General features: G+C 41.4%; 1 long non-coding RNA gene across 1 annotated transcript in view; it reads left to right on the top strand.

The window, feature by feature from the left end:
• LOC118009520 overlaps window positions 1-19,252 on the top strand; it is a 98,788-nt gene extending 79,536 nt beyond the window's left edge. Inside the window, exons 3-4 of the long non-coding RNA XR_004678959.1 lie at window positions 18,593-18,706; window positions 19,209-19,252. This is a non-coding gene — a long non-coding RNA (uncharacterized LOC118009520). The remainder of the gene's footprint in view (window positions 1-18,592; window positions 18,707-19,208) is intronic.
• Window positions 19,253-19,257: the final 5 nt, after the last annotated feature.

Below are 19,257 nucleotides of genomic sequence, written 5' to 3'. Positions count from 1 at the left end.
AGTATCTGGCCGTGAACCTGGCATATTGCAGGTGCTCGGAAGTGCCGGCTCCCTGTCCTCTAGGTATTGTCTATTCAACTATTCCATTCCACCATGTGAATCCAGGGCCAAAGAAGAGACCAAATTCTCCAGAATGTGCTAGAAGTTGACAGAAATCAGTTAACATATCAGGGAGCAACCCACTCGTAAAGTGGGAAGAGTCTGCAAAGTATATTCGTACAAAATACATAACATATTTTGAAGAATAGAGGCTAGTAAGAGAATGGATTCCCACTCCGACCCCACAGATCAGCCGTGTATGGAAATAAAAAATTCCACTCCGATGAGCACATTTCCCTGCTTTCAAATGCCAGGAACCATGTCAGCAGCAAGCAGGACCTACACCACTTGCACTGGCAGCAAACAGTTTTCTAATGAGTTTGGGACATTTGAGTACTTGCCGGCCTCCGATTCATTAACGTAATATTAGAAGAAAATTAACAGGGTATGATGACCTCAGAGGACATGTGGGGAGGAAGCCAAGTCCATGCTGAACCGAATCAGCTACAAGGAAATGAAACGTGGGTTTGCCCACCAGCACTGGAACCTTTAAGGTTCTTGTTTGCTATGTGTACATCCCATTATCTTAGCTGCTGGTTTCTCCCGCTGTTGCTATAGCATGGAAACTTTGACGGCCTGGTGTCTATAATAAGCCAGATGAGCTCACTTGACAGTGCTTTCCTTCCTGTTACACTTTTCAGTACGGCAAGCTGCTATTTAATTTTGAATTGTCACAATCTGTGGCATTATATACTGATATAATTTCTTTGCTGTATAATTGGTAAAGAACTTGGTGATACTTCTAATTGCAGGGGGATGAAACTATGTAGACACATAAAACTGTTCATAGAAAATTAGAAAAAAAAAATCAATTCCGTCAACTCTCCCAAAAACAAGTTGGGCAAAACCATTAAGACTTCTTTATTTTTTTTTTCTTTCATGCAAAGAATATACTTTCAAATGAATTTTTTCCCTTTTCATCCTCTGTTTGTGGACACAGGATATATAGCCGCAGGGGAGGAGATGAGAAAACTCTACTGGAACCTGGTTCTGTTTAACAGATTAAATTCAAACTTGCTTTTAAAAAGAAAGAGCTTGCGATATTTTATTCAGGTTCAGCAATGGAAGCAACATCAGAGTAGAAGCCTGCCTTACGGAAAGAATTTTGAATTTTGTAATTAGAAACTCCTAAATAAAGCTTTGGAACAGAATCTGATTTGTCCATGGGGAGCTTTTGTGTTTGTTTGTTTTAATTTATTCATATGTTTGTCGATTCATGCAGCAATCACGGGCTGCCACCGCCATCTGCGCTAGACAGAGGGAAAGGGAGGGGAGAGGAGGACGCCCTCAAGGACGCTCTGATCTCTGGACCTGGCATCGGCTGCATCCTGTGCAGCCTGGGTGACATTTTATTGAAACTACTGATTCAACAAACACTTGAGTATTTCCTCTGTGAGGACCCCAGAGCTTTTGAGTCCTGCCTACCGCCTGGGGCTGTTAGGAGGAATATTCTGGTTCTTGTCCGGAAAGATTGCAGGCCTAGGGGCCTAGGAGGTCATTGGTAGATATGGGAGGCCTGGCTGGCTTAATGCCCACTGGGAAACTGTTGCTGGGAGGAAGCTGGGAATGAGCCTGTGGTGGTGGGCTTCAGTAGATGAGATGTGGAGAAGGATGAGGCTTTTACCATCTGCAGGCAGCAGTAATCTGGTAGCTCTCCTGCACTCAGGCTTTTTGACCTTGTGGTTTCCTTACCTTTCTTAGGTTTCTCTTTTTGGCTTTTGCCACTTTGTGACTTCCTTCCTTCCATCCTTCCTTCCTCCCTCCTTCCCTCTCTCCCTCCCCGTGTCTCTCATAGTCATTCTGTACATCCTGCTGCCATGAAATCCCAGCAATATTTTACTCCACCAACTTTATTCAAGGGGATATAAGAGCGGCCATTAGGGGACAGGCTGCTGCCCAGGAGGACCCATAGGGGCCCCGAGTCACTGGCCTCTAGGACTTAGCGCAGGGTACCAGGCTCAGCCCCTTCAGATTGGGCTCGCCTGAGGATGGGGGCACAGTGTTCCTGTTAGAACTTAAGAATCTAGATACATACACACACACTGCTGTTTATAGCTACACGTCAGTCTTTCTCAGGGGAGTTTTGATATTCTGAGTTAGGGAACAAAAGTGCTGATTCCTCTGATGAGAAGCACCGAACCCAGGTTGAGTGATTGGGATATTTGAAGTGAAAGAAATGAGGAGTTACTGATTCTTGGGCGGCGGGGGGGTGGGAATACAACTTGAAGAGTTCAGTTGTCATTTGCTTAGCACTCATTTAGCTATTTCAGTTATGCAGGATCACAGATCAAAGGAATTATATATTTTCTTCATTTAAGAAATTTTTTAATGAAGAAAGGACCTTGTTTATTTCCTCCCAAAGAGCGAACCTCTGAATGTAACTTTTGCCCTCCAGGAGGGCCATGTCGTCCCTCTGGGTCTGCCAGTTCCATGTGGGCAAGACCATGTATACTTTTTTTTTTTTTTAAAGATTTTATTTATTTATTCGTAAGAGACAGAGAGAGAGAGGCAGAGGGAGAAGTAGGCTCCCCGCCGAGCAGGGAGCCCGATGCGGGACTCGATCCCAGGACCCTGGGATCATGACCTGAGCCGAAGGCAGACGCTTAACCATCTGAGCCACCCAGGCGCCCAAGACCATGTATATTTTTGTCGCTGTAAACCCCTAAGCCTGGTACAATGCCTGGTGCCCTCATGTGCTCAACACACATCTACTAATGTAAAATAATTAGGCATGTGAAGTCATTGTGAAATACTGCCTTGTTATAGCCCAATCCTCTAAATAGGATTCTTGACCGAATGTTGAACTAAAAAACTCTAAGAGGACATAGACAGCAAACCAGAGTGTGGTGTTAAGGAGTAGTTCTACCAATGGGATTTTAAACCATTGATATGAGTTCCAGTAACATATTCCATTTTTAGGTAATAATTGTTGGAGGAACTCAGATCCGACAGGTTGACACACTTTTACAGGGAAATTCAAGGCGGGGTCCAAGTCTGGTTGTTACTGTGGTGGTGGAAACATTCATTGTGAAAGTGGGTTCAGTCTTCATTTGTAGAGGAGACATGAGAAAAATAAAACAAATCCTGACTTCAGCTTACCAAGAATAATTTTCTAGTTTTAGCATCAGCAAGTTAAATGACCATACCCAAGCCATTTGAGTAATCCCTGGATATATGGAACCCAATTAAGTGAACTCAGCAGGTTTGGTTTACTGACTGACTTGAATCACTATGTAGCCTGTGTAGTCAGGGGCACTTGGTTTTAAATCAGATCAAAATACGCATGAAGGGCAAAGAAGTTGGTTCAGCGGCTTACCTTACATTCTAAGGATGAGAAAGAAATTTAAGCCTAAAAGAAATCCAGATATGTCAAAAAATGTTTAAAAAGATACAAATGGAAAGTAAACTCAGAATTATATCTACCAATGAATTACTGGATTACATAGATAAACTATTGGTAAGAGCTGACAAGTATTTTGTTCTTGGATGGATTTTTTTCCCACCTACTAGAAAACATTCTTCATGATATTACATTATTAATAGAGGGTTCCAAATCATAGCTATCCAACAGTTGCTTCCTGTGTTAAGGATAATGACTTCATATAGCAGAAAAGTTTGTTTTAGGGAACTAACAGAGTGTGTCTGTAAGCAGGCAGCTGAATTGGACACAACTGAAAGAGTTGGTTCTCAAATTTGCTATGGCTCATTAAGATAGTATTTGGAGCAGAGGGACAATTACTTCTTGGATTTGGGTGCTTGCATAGCTGTATAAACAGGCCGTAGAGAAATGGGATGGCCAAATCTTTTCCTTGCATCTATTTAATAGTGCATGGATGCATAAGGCTGCAGTCTTTGGTGCCAGTGGACCGGGACACAAAATATTATTTCATAAATATTGCCAATACCCTTCATGGAACTACTTACAAAATGAAACTTACAAAATAACACTATATGAGGTAGTTTGCTCTTCTGTTGTTTCAACTTATTTCACTCTGTCGATTTCCAGCAGTTTCCTTTTTTTTTTTTTTTTTTTTTTGCTAATTGTTGAAATGCATAATACAGACAGAAGGAAATGTGTCTGGGGCATCTTTGTGTAAGGGTACAATTCTGGACTACCAAACCTGGGCACAGAATCGGTTTTAATTTTTTAAAAAGATTTTATTTATGTATTTGTCAGAAAGAGAGCGAGAGAGTGAGCGACAGGCAAGGAGCCCTATGTGGGACTTGATCCCAACCGACTGAGCCACGCAGGCATCCTGTGGGCACAGAATTTTGAGCAAAATAGTCATGACCTTGTCCCAGTCTCTTCTCCTTATGAAACAGGAAGGTCTTTACTTACAGTTTTCTGAGGACAACAATAGAACTAGTTAAGGATGACTAAAATCATACTACAGCTTGGAATGAAAACTCTGCAGTTTACTTTACAAATAACTCAAGTTTGGTCATAGGAAGTAGAATCCCTCAGTGGGGGGCCATACAGAGTCCAATTTATAATGAAAAAAAATGGGTTTTTTTTGAGATGAAGCTGCTAGCAGTTTCCCTTATGGTCAGGAAGAGGTAAGGGTCACCTTGGAGTGTATCTTTTTTGCGTGTGTGGTTAAAATATATGTAACATGAAAGTTTTCATTTTAATTTTTTTTAAATGTAGAGTTTGGTGGCACAAAGTATATTCACAATGTTTTGCAACCATCACCACGATCTACTTCCAGAACTTTTTCATTATCTCCAACTGAGACCCTGTCCCCATTAAACACTAACCGCCAATCCCCCTCCCCCATCCCCTGGCAACCACCCTTCTACTTTCTGTCTCTGTGAACTTGACCATGCTAGGTAACCCATGTAAGTAGAATCATGCAGTATTTGTCTTTTCGTTCCTGGCTGATTTCACTTAGCATAGTGTCCTCAGGGTCCATCCATGTTGTAGCCTGTGTCAGAATTTTCTTCCTTTCTTGAGGCTGGATAATAATCCAGTGTATGGATAGACCACTTTTGTAATCCATTCATCCATCAATGGACACTGGTGTTGATTCTACCTCTTATCTATTGAGAATCATGCTGCTATGAACATGGGTGTACAAATATCTCTTCAAGACCCTGCATTCAATTATTTTGGATATGGACCCAGAAGTGGAATTGATGGGTCAGATAGTAGTTCTATTTTTAATTTTTTGAGGAACCTCTACACTGTTTTTCACAGTGGCAGTACTGTTTTACATTTGGAGTACCTCTTTCTTGATGTGACCTCTTTTTGATATAAAAATGTAAGGCAAGCAGGTCCTCTGAGGAGAAGGTGTTAGCAGACTTTTTTGTTGAACTCAGCAGTATCTTTTTTTTTTTAAAGATTTTATTTATTTATTTGAGAGAGAGAGACTGAGAGAGAGAGAGAGCACATGAGAGGGGGGAGGGTCAGAGGGAGAGGCAGACTCCCTGTTGAGCAGGGAGCCCGATGTGGGACTCGATCCCGGGACTCCAGGATCATGACCTGAGCCGAAGGCAGTCGCTTAACCAACTGAGCCACCCAGGCGCCCAGAACTCAGCAGTATCTTCTCCATCGGTGTTCAGGGCAAGGGGAAAGAGGTGGACTAATGGCATAAAGAGGCTGGGGGCCATATTGATACGAAAAGGGTCTCTATCTCTATTCCTTTACTGGTGGCGTTACTCGGTGTGTTTTCACAAATGGATTCCATCCTGGAGAGAAAGGAGAACACTATGGCATTTCTTGTGCTCTGCACTAGTAAAACTCTCAGGCTGTAGGACCTCAGGGAATTACTGCAAAATTTCCTGCCCACTGTCCTGTGGGCTCTGGTATAAAAGACCTAGGAGGACACAAAATCAACATTATCTTCTTGATAAAACATTAAGTTCCATATTAATGGAAGAAATGCTTTGCCACTCAGTGGAGCAGTGCTTTGTGTATGAAAAATAACAAGGAATTGAGCTGCATTCTGAGTCCTATTAAAAAAAGATAATGCTACCATTTCATTTGTCTGAATGAGACCTAACACTGTGCAAAAAACATTGGGGAAGAGATTTCTGTTCATATTTAGGTTCTTCTTTTAAACTGAACCATTTTCTCTCTCTCAAATGAAGATTCTCATCCCCCAACCCCTCCCCCCAACACACACCACAGTCTCATAAAATAGTTTTTCTGCATGAGTGATTCATTTCTTTATAGAATTTTTTTTTGCAAATTGTCGTTCGGTGCCTATGAAACAAAAGAAAATTTGATTCAGAAGATTAAAAATACATTCTTGCCCACTTCAATTACAATGATTAAAAACATTGAGCCTTATCTCAACAATGAACTTCGAGAAATAAAGGTATGTTTGTCCAGATGTGTGGCAAGCTCGCGAGAGCACATTTCACTGGCCCCAAACCTCATGGGATGGAGCCTTCCCCGCCACGGGCTACATCCGTGAGCCGTCTTGAGTGCGTGGGAGGGCAATGATACATGACTCAGAACTGGGGCCCAGGGAATGTCAAGAGGCACTAGGCTTGAGTTATTTAAGTGGCACAAATAAAAAACATTAGATGTGTTCTTTGTAAGTGTTTATGTTTCACTGTACTCGGATGAAATGAAATGATCAAGAAAAAAAAATGTGTCCCATATGTGTTCAAAAGCAGAGGAAGCTGCTAGTTAAATTTAGGATGCTATACATAGAAATAACACTAAAAATAGTTTTTAATTAATCTAATTACTTCCTGATCATTGAGGATCCCTATATAGTTTTTCAATTTTCTAGGTCCCCCGATGGTTATTGTATGTGTTACTTGAAAGGTGTTTTGGGATGAGATTAACATTTACATCAGTGAACCCTGAGTACAGCAGCTTGTCCTCCACACTGTGGGTGGGCCTCATCCAATCAGTTGAAGGCCTGGGTAGAACAAAAAGACTAATCTCCAGAGCAAGGGGGAATTTTCCAGCAGACTGCCTTTAAACTTTATTTGCACCATCAGATCTCTTGTGTCTTCAGTCTGCTGACCCACACTACAGATTTTGAACTTACCCTCCTCCATAATTGCATGAGCCAATTCCTTATAATAAATCTCTATTTTTTTCCTCTCTCTGTTTTTCTCTGGTCTATCTAGCTATTTCCTATAGGTTCTGTCTCTATAGAGAATTCTTTTTTTTAAAGATTTTATTTATTCATTTGAGAGAGAATGAGATAGAGAGAGCATGAGAGGGGGGAGGGTCAGAGGGAGAAGCAGACTCCCCACCGAGCAGGGAGCCCGATGCGGGACTCGATCCCGGGACTCCAGGATCATGACCTGAGCCGAAGGCAGTCGCTTAACCAACTGAGCCACCCAGGTGCCCTCTATAGAGAATTCTGACTAATACAGTTTCTTTCTTATATTTACATTTCCTTTTCCCATGAATTCTTATATTTTGTAAGGTGAATTCATACCAGTGTTTTATGCTTTTTTTTCTTTTAGTGGGAAATTAAGATAATTTATCCTATAAAACTATAAAAAATAGATGTAAGAGTATATAGGCATAAAGAGATAGGAATATATCTGTCAGGGTTCTAGCAAGAAATAGAATTCCACTCAAAAAAATTTAACCAAAAAGTGCCTATTTACCGATGTGTAGCCAGAGTTAAGGAAACTAACGGGGCATGGGGAGACCCTCAGGGGATGGAGCGTTAGTTAGCAGGAAGTGGTTACCACCCAACAGCCTAAAGGCGCAAGGAGGAGAAACCCTGTTTCCAGAGCCCAGGAGTCCTGGAGGGGTCACTGGCAGGGGCTGTAATAAGAGAGGGAGGAAGGTGCCATCAGACTATGACTGGAGCAAGGAACAGTGGGAGAAATATGCTGATCTTTCTCTCATCCACCCCTCTGATCTCCTGCCAGTGCCTCTTGTCAAACCCATGCAGATGTCAAGGGCCAGGAGCTGGGAGACGCAATCTGGAGAGGCCAGTCCCCTGGGGCATGCAGCAGGGTAGAGACGATGGATCTGGGGAGGCAAACAGAGTAACTAGCATGCCTTGAAAAAATCCAAAAGGCTTTGCTAAGGACTACAGAATAGTCACCCTTCACCACCAATGGACCTTCTGCCTTTGCTGCCTGCGTGGATAGAGCCTGGAGCACACTGCACTGCCCACTGAGATTGGACCCGACTTTCACCTGCTCCACCGCCACCTCCAAGCCTCGCTAACCCCAAGCAGAGTGGACGGATGTCCACCGCCTTCGCTCAGATTGGCTGTGGCCTGCCTTTTCCTCCTGTGGGCAGCTCTGGGCACCACAGGCACTTTTTTCCATCTCCTCTGAGCATCCCAGCCTGGCTCCAGCCAGCTCCCAGCAGCCCGAAGAATGGAGTGGTAGGTACCTCTTGTGACCGTCACAGAGGATGTGGCCCCTTGGAATCTTTTAATCTGTCATTTTACTTCTAGTTGGTGCCATAGATAGCCTTGTGGGAATAAGACCATCTGAAGTGATTTCAAAGAACATAAAAATGGATAAAAAAAATCAGTCAACTTTTTCTAAAGATTTTGGGGAGAATGCATATACGTAAAATTCCAAATCTTCCAGTTCAAACAACAAACTTGGCTTTATTGTTGTATTGGGAAAAGAATCTCCCAGTTCAGACATGCAGTGTTTTAAAATGATTTATATCAGAATTACCCAGTAGGTCTGTAACTAGATCATCAGGATACCTAATTGTAAGAGCATAGAGCAGATAAAATAGGGCCAAGGAGAAGAAATGGTATTACCCGAGCCGCTGAGAGTTGGGGTCACCTGGATGAGGTACCTTGGATGAGAAACATCCTGGGAGTGCAGGGTCAGCACTGAGTGCTGTAGGTGCCTCCCCCGCCTCACTCTAGTCCCGCCCTGCTGGGTTGTCCACTCTCTCCTGAAGAAAGCCCTACCCAGAGCTGCCCACTAGCTTATTCTTTCTGGAAAGTTGCCCTTTTATAGAGGCTTCAATATGATCTCACTCGCTGGATGTGAGGGGAAAATTTGTGAACCATGAAGAGAACTTTCTGGAACAGCTGTAGGTGATAAGACTGGATAGAACAGGCACGGGGCCTATTGCCAGAGATGGCAGAGGAGCTCGAGAAGTTCCAAAGTTGAGCCCAATCCTGAGGCTCCAAGCATTTAACTGCAAACAAAGCAAGCAGTCGGCGAGCACAAGGGAGGGAAAAGTGAAGGGATGCTGATGGCTTACAACGATGTCCCAGTATCCTGAATCCTACTGTCCATCCATTCCTTCAGGTAAAAGCATCTTATTTAAAAGACTGGACACTCTTGTTTTAGTTGCAAGAGGGTGGCTGATCCACTTAGGTTGCCAACATTGTCTTATGAATTAATAGTTGAGATGATTTCCCATAAAAGGGGAGGTCGGAAATGATGGAGATACATTTCCTATTCTTCCCAATAGTATTTCCTAAAGTCAGCGCAAGATTCCAGAGGCTCCAATCAGCTGGCCAGAATTTTCTCCTCAGTGTAGGATTCCACATGCAGAGTAGAGGGTAAGTAGCCCAAGAAATCTTGAACAAAAATCTACATGAAAGAAACGCTGGATGTATCTCTTTAGTCCCCGTGGTTATCACTAATCACACACCTCTTAGCTCGAGCTGCTAGAACGGGATACCACAGACAGGGTGGCTAAAACAACAGACATTTATTTCCCACAGTTCTGGGGGCTGGAAAGCCCGATATCAAGGTGCCTGCAGGCTCTGTTCCTGGTGAGAGCCTGCTTCCTGGCTTGCAAGTGGGAGACTTCTTGCTGGGTCCTCACATGGCAGGGGGAAAGAGAGCTCTGATGTCTCTTCCTCTTATAAGGACACTAATCTCACCATGGGGCCCAACCCTCAAGACCTCATCTAATTGCCACCCAAAAGCCCCTTCCTCACATACCATCATATTGGGAGTTAGGGCTTCAACATATGAATTTTAGGGTGTCACACACATCCGGTCCATAACGGCATGGTACCAATAACCTACTGTGAAGATGTTTGCAGAAATACTGTTAGGAAAATTGCCCAAATGTTAGCTTTTTGACTCTAGCTTGACTCCGATCCATCGTTCTGATTTTGTAGATAGTTGGTCTTACACATATGGTGGTTAAATGTATTGCATCCTTCCTCACTTGCAAAGGAAATATGTGGTCCTCACAGCTCAGCAACAGATGGCCAAAGTTTACAAAACCACTAAGAAAACACACCCAATGTATTAAAACAAAGTTCACTGCTAACGTTGAACCATCTCTTTCATGTTTTGATTCATAAGGTAACAGTGCTCTAATCTGGAAAAAGAAAACACTGGACATCATTTAAAAAGTAACAACACCCCATTTAGCTGTTCTGAGCAATTTCTTTTTTTGGATTAAAAGGCACAAAGGAGGCTACTTCTGAGGGAATGGTCACATGTGGCAACCTTAAGGAGAACACTGCTGATGTGAGCAGCATACCGCTGCGTTTGCTGTGATGGAAATGCAATCATCTTCCTCCGTTTGTGGCTAAAACTTTGCTAGGCAATATGGTATTAATGAAAAATATGGAAAAGAATTAGGAAATAATTATTGTTTACATGAGAGCTATTCAACTACTTATGCAAGAAAATCTCTCACTTCAATATGACCTCATTCTCCAAATACAAAGGGAATGGATACACTCAAATGTCTGCTGACTATATAGGTATAATTATAGAGTATCACTCTCATAGTTAATCAGAGTATCTCAGGAATTGTAAAAATGGGAAATCTAGGTAAAAAAAACTTTCCTGGCATCACAATCAATTCATTTGCCTAATTATATTTAATCGATTGAAGTACATTTTTGAAAAAAAAATTATGAAAACACTTTATTCTGTGCACAAACCCATCTAAGTCTGCAATAGGATGTTCTGAGCAGGAGCTCTGGGTAAGAGATACTCTGCCTTGTTACACAGACGCACACGCACGTGTCTGTGATTCTTTCCGTACACCGTCCCACCCATGGCCGTGATAGTGGGTGTTCTGATCATGATGGGGAGGGTGGAGGGCAAGGGCGCTGAGCCAGGTCAGAGTCATGGCCAGGAGGCAAGGATAGGTTGTGTTTCTAGGAATTGAACTGTGACAACATTTACGGGGGGGGGGGGGGGTTTAAAATGAGGAAAGGGTCACATTACCTGTGAGCTTTTTTTTTTAACATAAAAAATGACTCTCAATACCTGGAATAAGGAAGTAAGGGGTCACAGGTGACCTGAAAGTGGAGAATCGGGGAGAGAAATGGAATGGAACAGAGAGGCTGAAATTATGTCACAGGGTATATACATTCGTTCTTACAAGTGTAAAGATGCTATGATTTCTGTGCCATATTTAACCCTCACATCCCTGAAGACCATACATGAGTCAAAATAATGGACTGTGTGTGTCTCCCTTATTTTTTCTTGCCTTCCATTAATTTTACTAAATCATCTTTGCTGATAAAGAATTCATGGTGACCTCAATTTTCAATCATTTGAATGTATCTTCAAGCAGTTATGTGAGGTAGGTCATATGAGATGATTTCATTTGAGAAATACAAATTTGAATTAAATACAGCGATGATGACAGTAACATGCATTGAATGCTGAACATCCTCCAGACTGTTCTAAGTACGTCACTTATGGGAATTAATTTAACTGATGAGACAGAACAAGCAACGCAGAACATATAATTTTTATTGTTGGCAAAGTAATTCATTTTTAAAATTTGACATTACTAAATGTAATACGGTGAAAACAAAACATTTGTGGGTCCCCTGGAGCAGGGTGACACAAAAGGGTGAGATATCTGTAATGTTTAAACCTGACAAGGGACTAATATCTAGAATATATAAGGAACGTGTGCATATCGACAACTACAAAATACTCCAGTAGAAAAATGGGCAAAATACAGAAGGGGCGGTTTACAGAAGAGGAAACTCTTTGAGCTACTAAACACGTGGAGAGATGTTCAAACATTATAAATAAGAGAAAGGCAAATAAAACAATGAAACATCACTTTGTGCCCATTAGCCAAGAATTCATCAGGGAGCTGCATAACGCCCACTGTGGGCAAGAGTGTGAGGTTAGGTGCCCCTCTGCCCTGCTGGGGGGCGAGCAGACTGGGGCATCCATCCAGCCTACTCAGTGCAACTGAGCATGTGGATGCCCTAGGGCCCAGCCATTCCCCTCCTTGAGTCGCCCCTGGAAATCCTCATTCAGGCCCTTAAGGGACACATCTAAGGGTATTGGTGGCAGGTTGTAGGGGCATCTGATGTCCTTCATGGAGAGCAGATGGTAAAATGCAAGTGTAAACACTCATTGTTTACCGCAGTTAGAAGCAACAGATTCAGTTTTCATGTAGGAGCATGGATAAATCTTAAAAACATAACACTGAATGAAAAAAGTAAGAAACAGAATGAGATATGTAACATAATTCTATTTATACAAATTAAAATAGATCTTAAAACTACCAAATTCTTAGAAGAAAACACAAGGGGGGAAAAATATAAGGGAATGACTTCATGACATCAGCTTTAGAAATAATTTCTTGGATATGACATCAAAAGCACATGCAATGAAATAAAAAAGTAAATAAATCGGACTTCACCCAAATTAAGAACTTTTGTTCATAAAGACAGAGAATAGAATGGTGGTTGCCAGGGTTTGGAGGGAGATAGTGTTTAATGGGGACAGAGTTTCAGTTTGAGATGATGAAAAGTTTCTGGAAGTGAATGGGGGTCACAATCACACGACAGTGTGATTACACTTACTACCGTTTAACCATACACTTAAAAGTGGTTAGAATGGTAAATTTTATGTTACGTATATTCAACCACATTTACAAAAATAAAACAAATTTAAAAAGACAAAAAAAAGAAAAAATACGGGATTCTGATAGTTTTAGAGTAGGAGTGCAATCCTTTTTTTAAAAAGGAGAAGGGAGCTGATATGAGGAATTCTTAATCGCAGGAAACAAACTGAGGGTTGCTGGAGTGGGGGGTGGGGTGGGAGGGATGGGGTGACTGGGTGATAGACACTGGGGAGGGTATGTGCTCTGGTAAGCGCTGTGAATTGTGCAAGACTGTTGAATCTCAGATCTGTACCTCTGAAACAAATAATGCAATATATGTTAAGAAAAAAAGAAGAAGAAGAAGAAGAAGGTAGCAGGAGGGGAAGAATGAAGGGGGGGAAATCGGAGGGGTAGACGAACCATGAGAGACGATGGACTCTGAAAAACAAACAGGGTTCTAGAGGGGAGGGGGGTGGGAGGATGGGTTAGCCTGGTGGTGGGTATTGAGGAGGGCACATTCTGCATGGAGCACTGGGTGTTGTGCACAAACAATGAATCATGGAACACTTCATCTAAAACTAATGATGTAATGTATGGGGATTAACATAAGAATAAAAAAAGAGGAGAAGGGAGGTTATGCTTATGTTTTTATTTACGTGAGACAAAGCAACATGTAATAATTCAGTGGTCAATATTACCCAAATTTTAAAATTTATTAATTTGTTAAAAAATTCTTTGAGAGAAAGCTATCTGCACAAAACAACAAATAGACGTTTCAAGATATTTATAAAACACACTAGCCTCTGCTAAGGGCAGGGGAACAGGTTGGCTATGGGATAAAAGGGAATAAACAAGTAAATGGAACAGGAAAAGGAAAATACTTGTGATCTCTCAGCTCAATTCTGTTTAATAAACATTTACTAAGGCTTTACTTTTTCCAGACGTTGTGTTTGTATTTGCACTTTCTGATGGTATCTGAGCCTAAATATGATTTATGTACATGAGATAATAAGACTCTTTATTAATTTTTGTTAGAGAATTGCATGTGCCCCAAAACAGAAAATGAAAAATTTATTACTGGAGAAAAGTGTCTTCTAAGATACTTTATCTTGCTTACATGGTATGATAAACTGGCATATAATCAACAACATGCTATCTTCAATGTAGCTTTTGTCTTAAATGATGCCATTAAACCATTAAAAGCCAAGAAATATAATTAAAAATAAGCCATAACATAAAATAATGTGATAGACTTGGAGAAGATTAAATGTTATTTAAATTATTTGTATATTAGTCTTTTATGAAAAATAGGAGCTTCGAGGTATATTTAGGTATTTCTAAGTCTCAAGTTACTACAAACTCAACATGTCCTAATAAAACTAATCCTTAGTAATCCCCAGTCATTCACTAATTCAACAAATATTTATGAAACTCCTATCCTGTGCCAGATCCTGTGCCTCAATAACCATTTTACACCATTACTTTCAAATTTATATCGCCACCCCAGGCTTCTCTGAATTCCAAACCCGCAGAACAGGCTTTATATTTCTGCTTGAGTATCTCAAGAGTACTTCAAACCCAGAACATCCAAATGCCTGTGATTCAGCCCCATAACTGTTGTTATTCTTCCACTTTCTTCCTCTCAGAGAATGGCTCCGCTTAATTGGCAGAGGCCAGACACTAAGTGATCATCCTTGACGTCTCTCTCTCTGTCCCTTGTCTTATCCAGTGATTTCACCAAGTCCTGTTGACTTTAACATTTAAATATTTCTCAGATCCATTCACTTTCCTTCATCTTTGGTCACCATCAGTCAGTACTATCTCATTTCTTGACAGGACACCTGGCCTCAAACTTGTATGCCCAGCCCTCCTCCTCACTCTACACCAAAGCCAAATCTGGTCATGTCATTTCCTATCCTCCTCTGCTCTTAAAAAGCTGTGTCTCTTTAGTTGAAGAATAAAATGTCCAAGGTAGCCAGTGATGTGTTGATGATATTGCCCCTTCCTGTCTCTATCCTCATCTCATCCCATCCTCTCCCTCATTCTCTTTGCCTTTCCACACTGGCCTTTAAGTCCCTCGAGTGTGCCATGTTCCCTCTACCACAGGATCTTTGCACATGCTATTCTCAGAATTGGAATGTTTTAGTTTCCCTCTTTCTTCCCTTATCTCTCCTCTTTGCATAGTTCATCCATTCACTCATAAATATTTATTGAGGACCTACTATATGCCAGGTGCTGATTCAGGGTGCTGGAGACTCAGTGCCCTCTTAAAGATTTCATTTTCATGAGTTGAATTTGGACTCAAGTAGACTAATTTTGACTTAGCTCAATGTTTCTTCCTCAGAGAAGTCTGATCAAAGTAGATCAGATCTCCCTGTTACAAGTTCTCAAAACCCTATGTACTCCTTCCTAGTACTTACTGCAGCTTGTAATTATACATTTATTTAAGGGTTTATCTGAATAATGTCTGACTCACCCACTAGTCTGTAAGATTTCCTTAGGGTTGGGATATGCCTGTTTTTTTCATCACAGTATGCTCGGGGCCTTATCACAGTGCTGGGTGCGCAGAAAATCTTTGATCTAGTAAATATTTATTGATTTAATAAAATGTGGTAGAAAATGATCACCACCCTAAGGTTAGTCCAGTGAGAAGGCAGATGAATGAACAAATAATACAGCAGAGGAATAATGCTAACTCAGAAGTATATACAAAAGCTGAAGGGACACATATGGTCCCTCATTTTATTGTTTGTTTTCTAAATTGGGAAGACAAGCACATTTATATGCTGACAGCTAATAGCCAATGGAGAGAGGAAAAAGATACAGGAGGGAAAGGGCCTGATGAAGGGGCAACTTCCCTGGAGAGCGGGGGGAATGGGTCCAGAGCTCCATGGAGGGACAGACATGGATCTTGGCAATGGTTGGAGCTCTGTCTGATGGTTTCAGTTTCTTTGTGGAGTCCAAGGCTAGATCTGCTCTGGCTAGTACATGTGGCCACTAAGCCCTTTAAATATGGCCAGTCTAAGGAGATGTGCTCTCAGTGCAAAAGACATATCAAATTTTGGACTTAGTACAAAAACTAATGCAATATAGTCATTAATCATCTTCTGTCAATTATTTGTTGAAATGATAATGTAGTCAATTCTCATTATTCATAGCAGTGATGATCCGCAAAGTTGCTGTGAATGTGAACACTGAATTAGCAAATAGTGAGCCATTGGTCTGGGGAAATACAAGATTGGGTTCCTGAGAGAACTCTGGTTACATTTTCACCCGTACATCAATACATATCCTTGTTTTATGTGCCCTTGAGGATTCACACATCACTCTGTGTGTTTCTGTTTAAATATAACCTTATTTAATATAGATTATCCCATTAACACTGAACGCACAGCCGATAGCACTGTAACTCATACCTGCAGGAAGCTTATCCAACACACACATGATCTCCCTAAGGCACACCCCAGCCCTTCTCGCTCTTAGAGCATTAGACAGCACTTCAGCACGATGCTTGGGAGCCGTTTTAAACAACAAAATCACCAACAAAAAGCACAAAAGTGCAAAAAAATGTAGTATTAATGGGAACACAAAAAGGACACCTGTTTATTTATGACAGCTGAAACAGGAAGGCAGAGTACTGCCTTGTTTGACCCCAGCTGGGAATGTGGATGAACATTTTTTTCACGAATTCTATTATCATTCTAAAAACCAAATTGCCCCCTTATGCCTTTGATGCTTCAGTCAGTTCTTGCTCATTAATGCACACAACACTATTAATTTTTCCATAGCAATACTCTATATTCTCTTTGTAATGTGGTCTGGTGTCTTATTAAATTTCTGGCCAGCTGTCTCTGTTTGGCAGATGTCTTCATTAGGCTGCTGGGGACAACTCTCGAAGCTTCCCCTATGAGGTTTCAGTCAAGTCCAAAGCTATTGGTGCACATGAATGGCTTACAGTTGTTTTTTTTTTTTTTTTTTTTTTTCCCCTGAAATGAACTTCCTTGCCTTTGTGAATCTTGAGTCTCATCAGGCAAACATGCCAACCAGGAATCAGTTTTGTTGCATGTTCTCCACGCTTCATGAACTAAATCAACGGTGGGATCCCAGCAGATGCTGGTACCTCCCAGAACAGGTCTGAGATGTCCGGCAGGGTTTTATGGTGATTGACCCTTCAGTTCTAACACCAGTGCATACACCACATGGTTTTTTCTTGCTGTTCTCTGATTTCTGCTGGGGTCCCTCTAACTATCTTGCAGCCCTCTAGCTATCTTGCAGACTTGATGCAGATGTTTTTAATCAACATTTTCCCCCCTGATTATAAAACTAATAATCTAGAAAATTTGGAAAATATAAAAAGAACAGAGAAAAATAATTAAGTAATTTTAATACTTACATCCTTGCCACACAGTGGGAACTAGTCTTAATATTTTCCTGGTGGGCATTATTAGCCCTTCATGTGGCTTCACCAGGAGCGGAGAGTGTCTGGGGTACAGGGGCAGGAGAACATGCTGGTCCCATTTAGTGTCTGCACCTGAGAGTCAAATACGAGCCCCTGCGGGGGTCCCTTCTGGAGGAACTTTTAAAGGGGAGTCCCATGTTCTGCATGTGCAGGGGGGAGCAAGAACAGAAATTCTGGCATATAAATACTAGGGACAGCATTTGTACTTGCAGGTTGCTGATGTCTTAGATGTTCCAATTATGTGTTTCTTCCTCCCATTTCTCTATTCAAATTGGGATATATTCCATGTGTACTATTTTGTATTCTGCTCTTTTTCACTTAATAGTGTAATTTCCTCATGCTATTAAATACCTTTTTTTTTTTTTAAAGGCTTAAGCTTATAAAACAAGTATAGGGAGAGAAAGGGACACCATCCCAGCCAGCAACCTCTCCAGACATAAATACTCTGCATCACCAGTATTTAGTATATGGGGAAGGTAAAATAGAAAGAGGAAAGAGCATGGATATCTGTTTATTTGAAAGTAATTTACATTCATAGTCAGTGAATCTATAGTTACTGAGTTCTGACTTTTGCTAGGGAAGCAAAAAAGTTAAGAACAGTCTTTGCCTTAAGAAACTTCAAATCTAGTTTGGGATGCAAGATTTGAACTTCATAAAAAATTAAATCATACAGAAGTTAAATAATATTTAACAGTAGCATAAACATTTCACAGAAAAGCTGGTGCTACTACCTGGTACAGATAATAGTGAGTCATAAAGTAATCATTCCTGGAAAGAACCTTTGGAATCACGTCACCCAAACTTCTCATTTGTACCATTGAGCGGGCACACCACATACTGGATTGTTGTTTATCTGTCTCTGTCTCCTCCTCTACCCATGACACCCCCCCACCCCTCAGCCCCTTGGGGATAATGCTGGGCTTGGGCCATCGCCATAAGTCAGGACTACTTCATACAGAAGAAGAACTCATTTTAAGCACTCAATAAAGTTTGTGGAAATAAAATAGAATTGACTGTCAGGTACACCTCTGTACCCCCCAGTGTTTTATAATAATATGTGATCGATGAATGAAGACAGAACAAACAGACAATGACAGGTGCTTTGGGAAAGAGGGAAGAGCATGAGCTCTCATGTTCAAAACATGATCCATCACGTATTGATTGCACTGTCTTGGGAAAATTAGTGAATGATTCTGAGTCTTTCTAGTCAATGTATGAATCCAGCTGGTATATGTTTCTAGCCTTATTATACAGCCTTATTTCTAAACCTATTTTAAAACACTACCTTATCTGAGGTCGCTGATCCTGATGCATAGTCGCCGCGGCCCGTCATCCTCGCCGGAAGTCCCATAAGGAAGCTGCTGGTGGACCTGACTTCCAAGGGAGCTGCTTTGGAGCTGGAGGCCAAGGTGAGCAGAAGTGGCAGGGCTGAGGCTCAGATAGGAGTTGCTGCCGAGGCCGGAGCCTGTCTCTGACCATCAACAAGGGCGGATAGTCGGTTCATCATGGGTGGCTTTTTCTCAAGTATTTTTTTCCAGTCTTGGTTGAAACCCAGGAAATGGGGACTTTAATTTTGGGATTGAATGGAGCAAGAAAAACTATGATTTTATACAGGTTGTAGGTTGGACGAGTAGTTACTACTATTCCTACTATTGGATTTCATGTTGGGACGGTAACACACAAGAACCTTGAATCCCAAGTGTGGGATCGAGGAGGACAGACAAGTATCAGGCCATACTGGAGATGTTATTCTTCAAACACAGATGCAGTCATTTCTGTAGTAGGCAGTCATGTCCCGAGACCAAATTGGCATTCCCAAATGGAATGAGCATATTCCCAATGGAATGGTAAGAGCATATCTTGCTTCCTTAATGAGATGGTAAGTTATCTGTGCTTTTTCTTATATTTGAGGACTGGCTGGAGCACTGTAAGGGACCCTTTGCTGGATGAGTATGGGAAG

The sequence above is a fragment of the Mirounga leonina genome, unplaced genomic scaffold (assembly GCF_011800145.1).
Source record: "Mirounga leonina isolate KUSES-001 unplaced genomic scaffold, KU_Mleo_1.0 Mir_127, whole genome shotgun sequence".
NCBI lineage: Eukaryota > Metazoa > Chordata > Mammalia > Carnivora > Phocidae > Mirounga > Mirounga leonina.
This window is presented reverse-complemented; position numbering and strand designations above follow the sequence as displayed.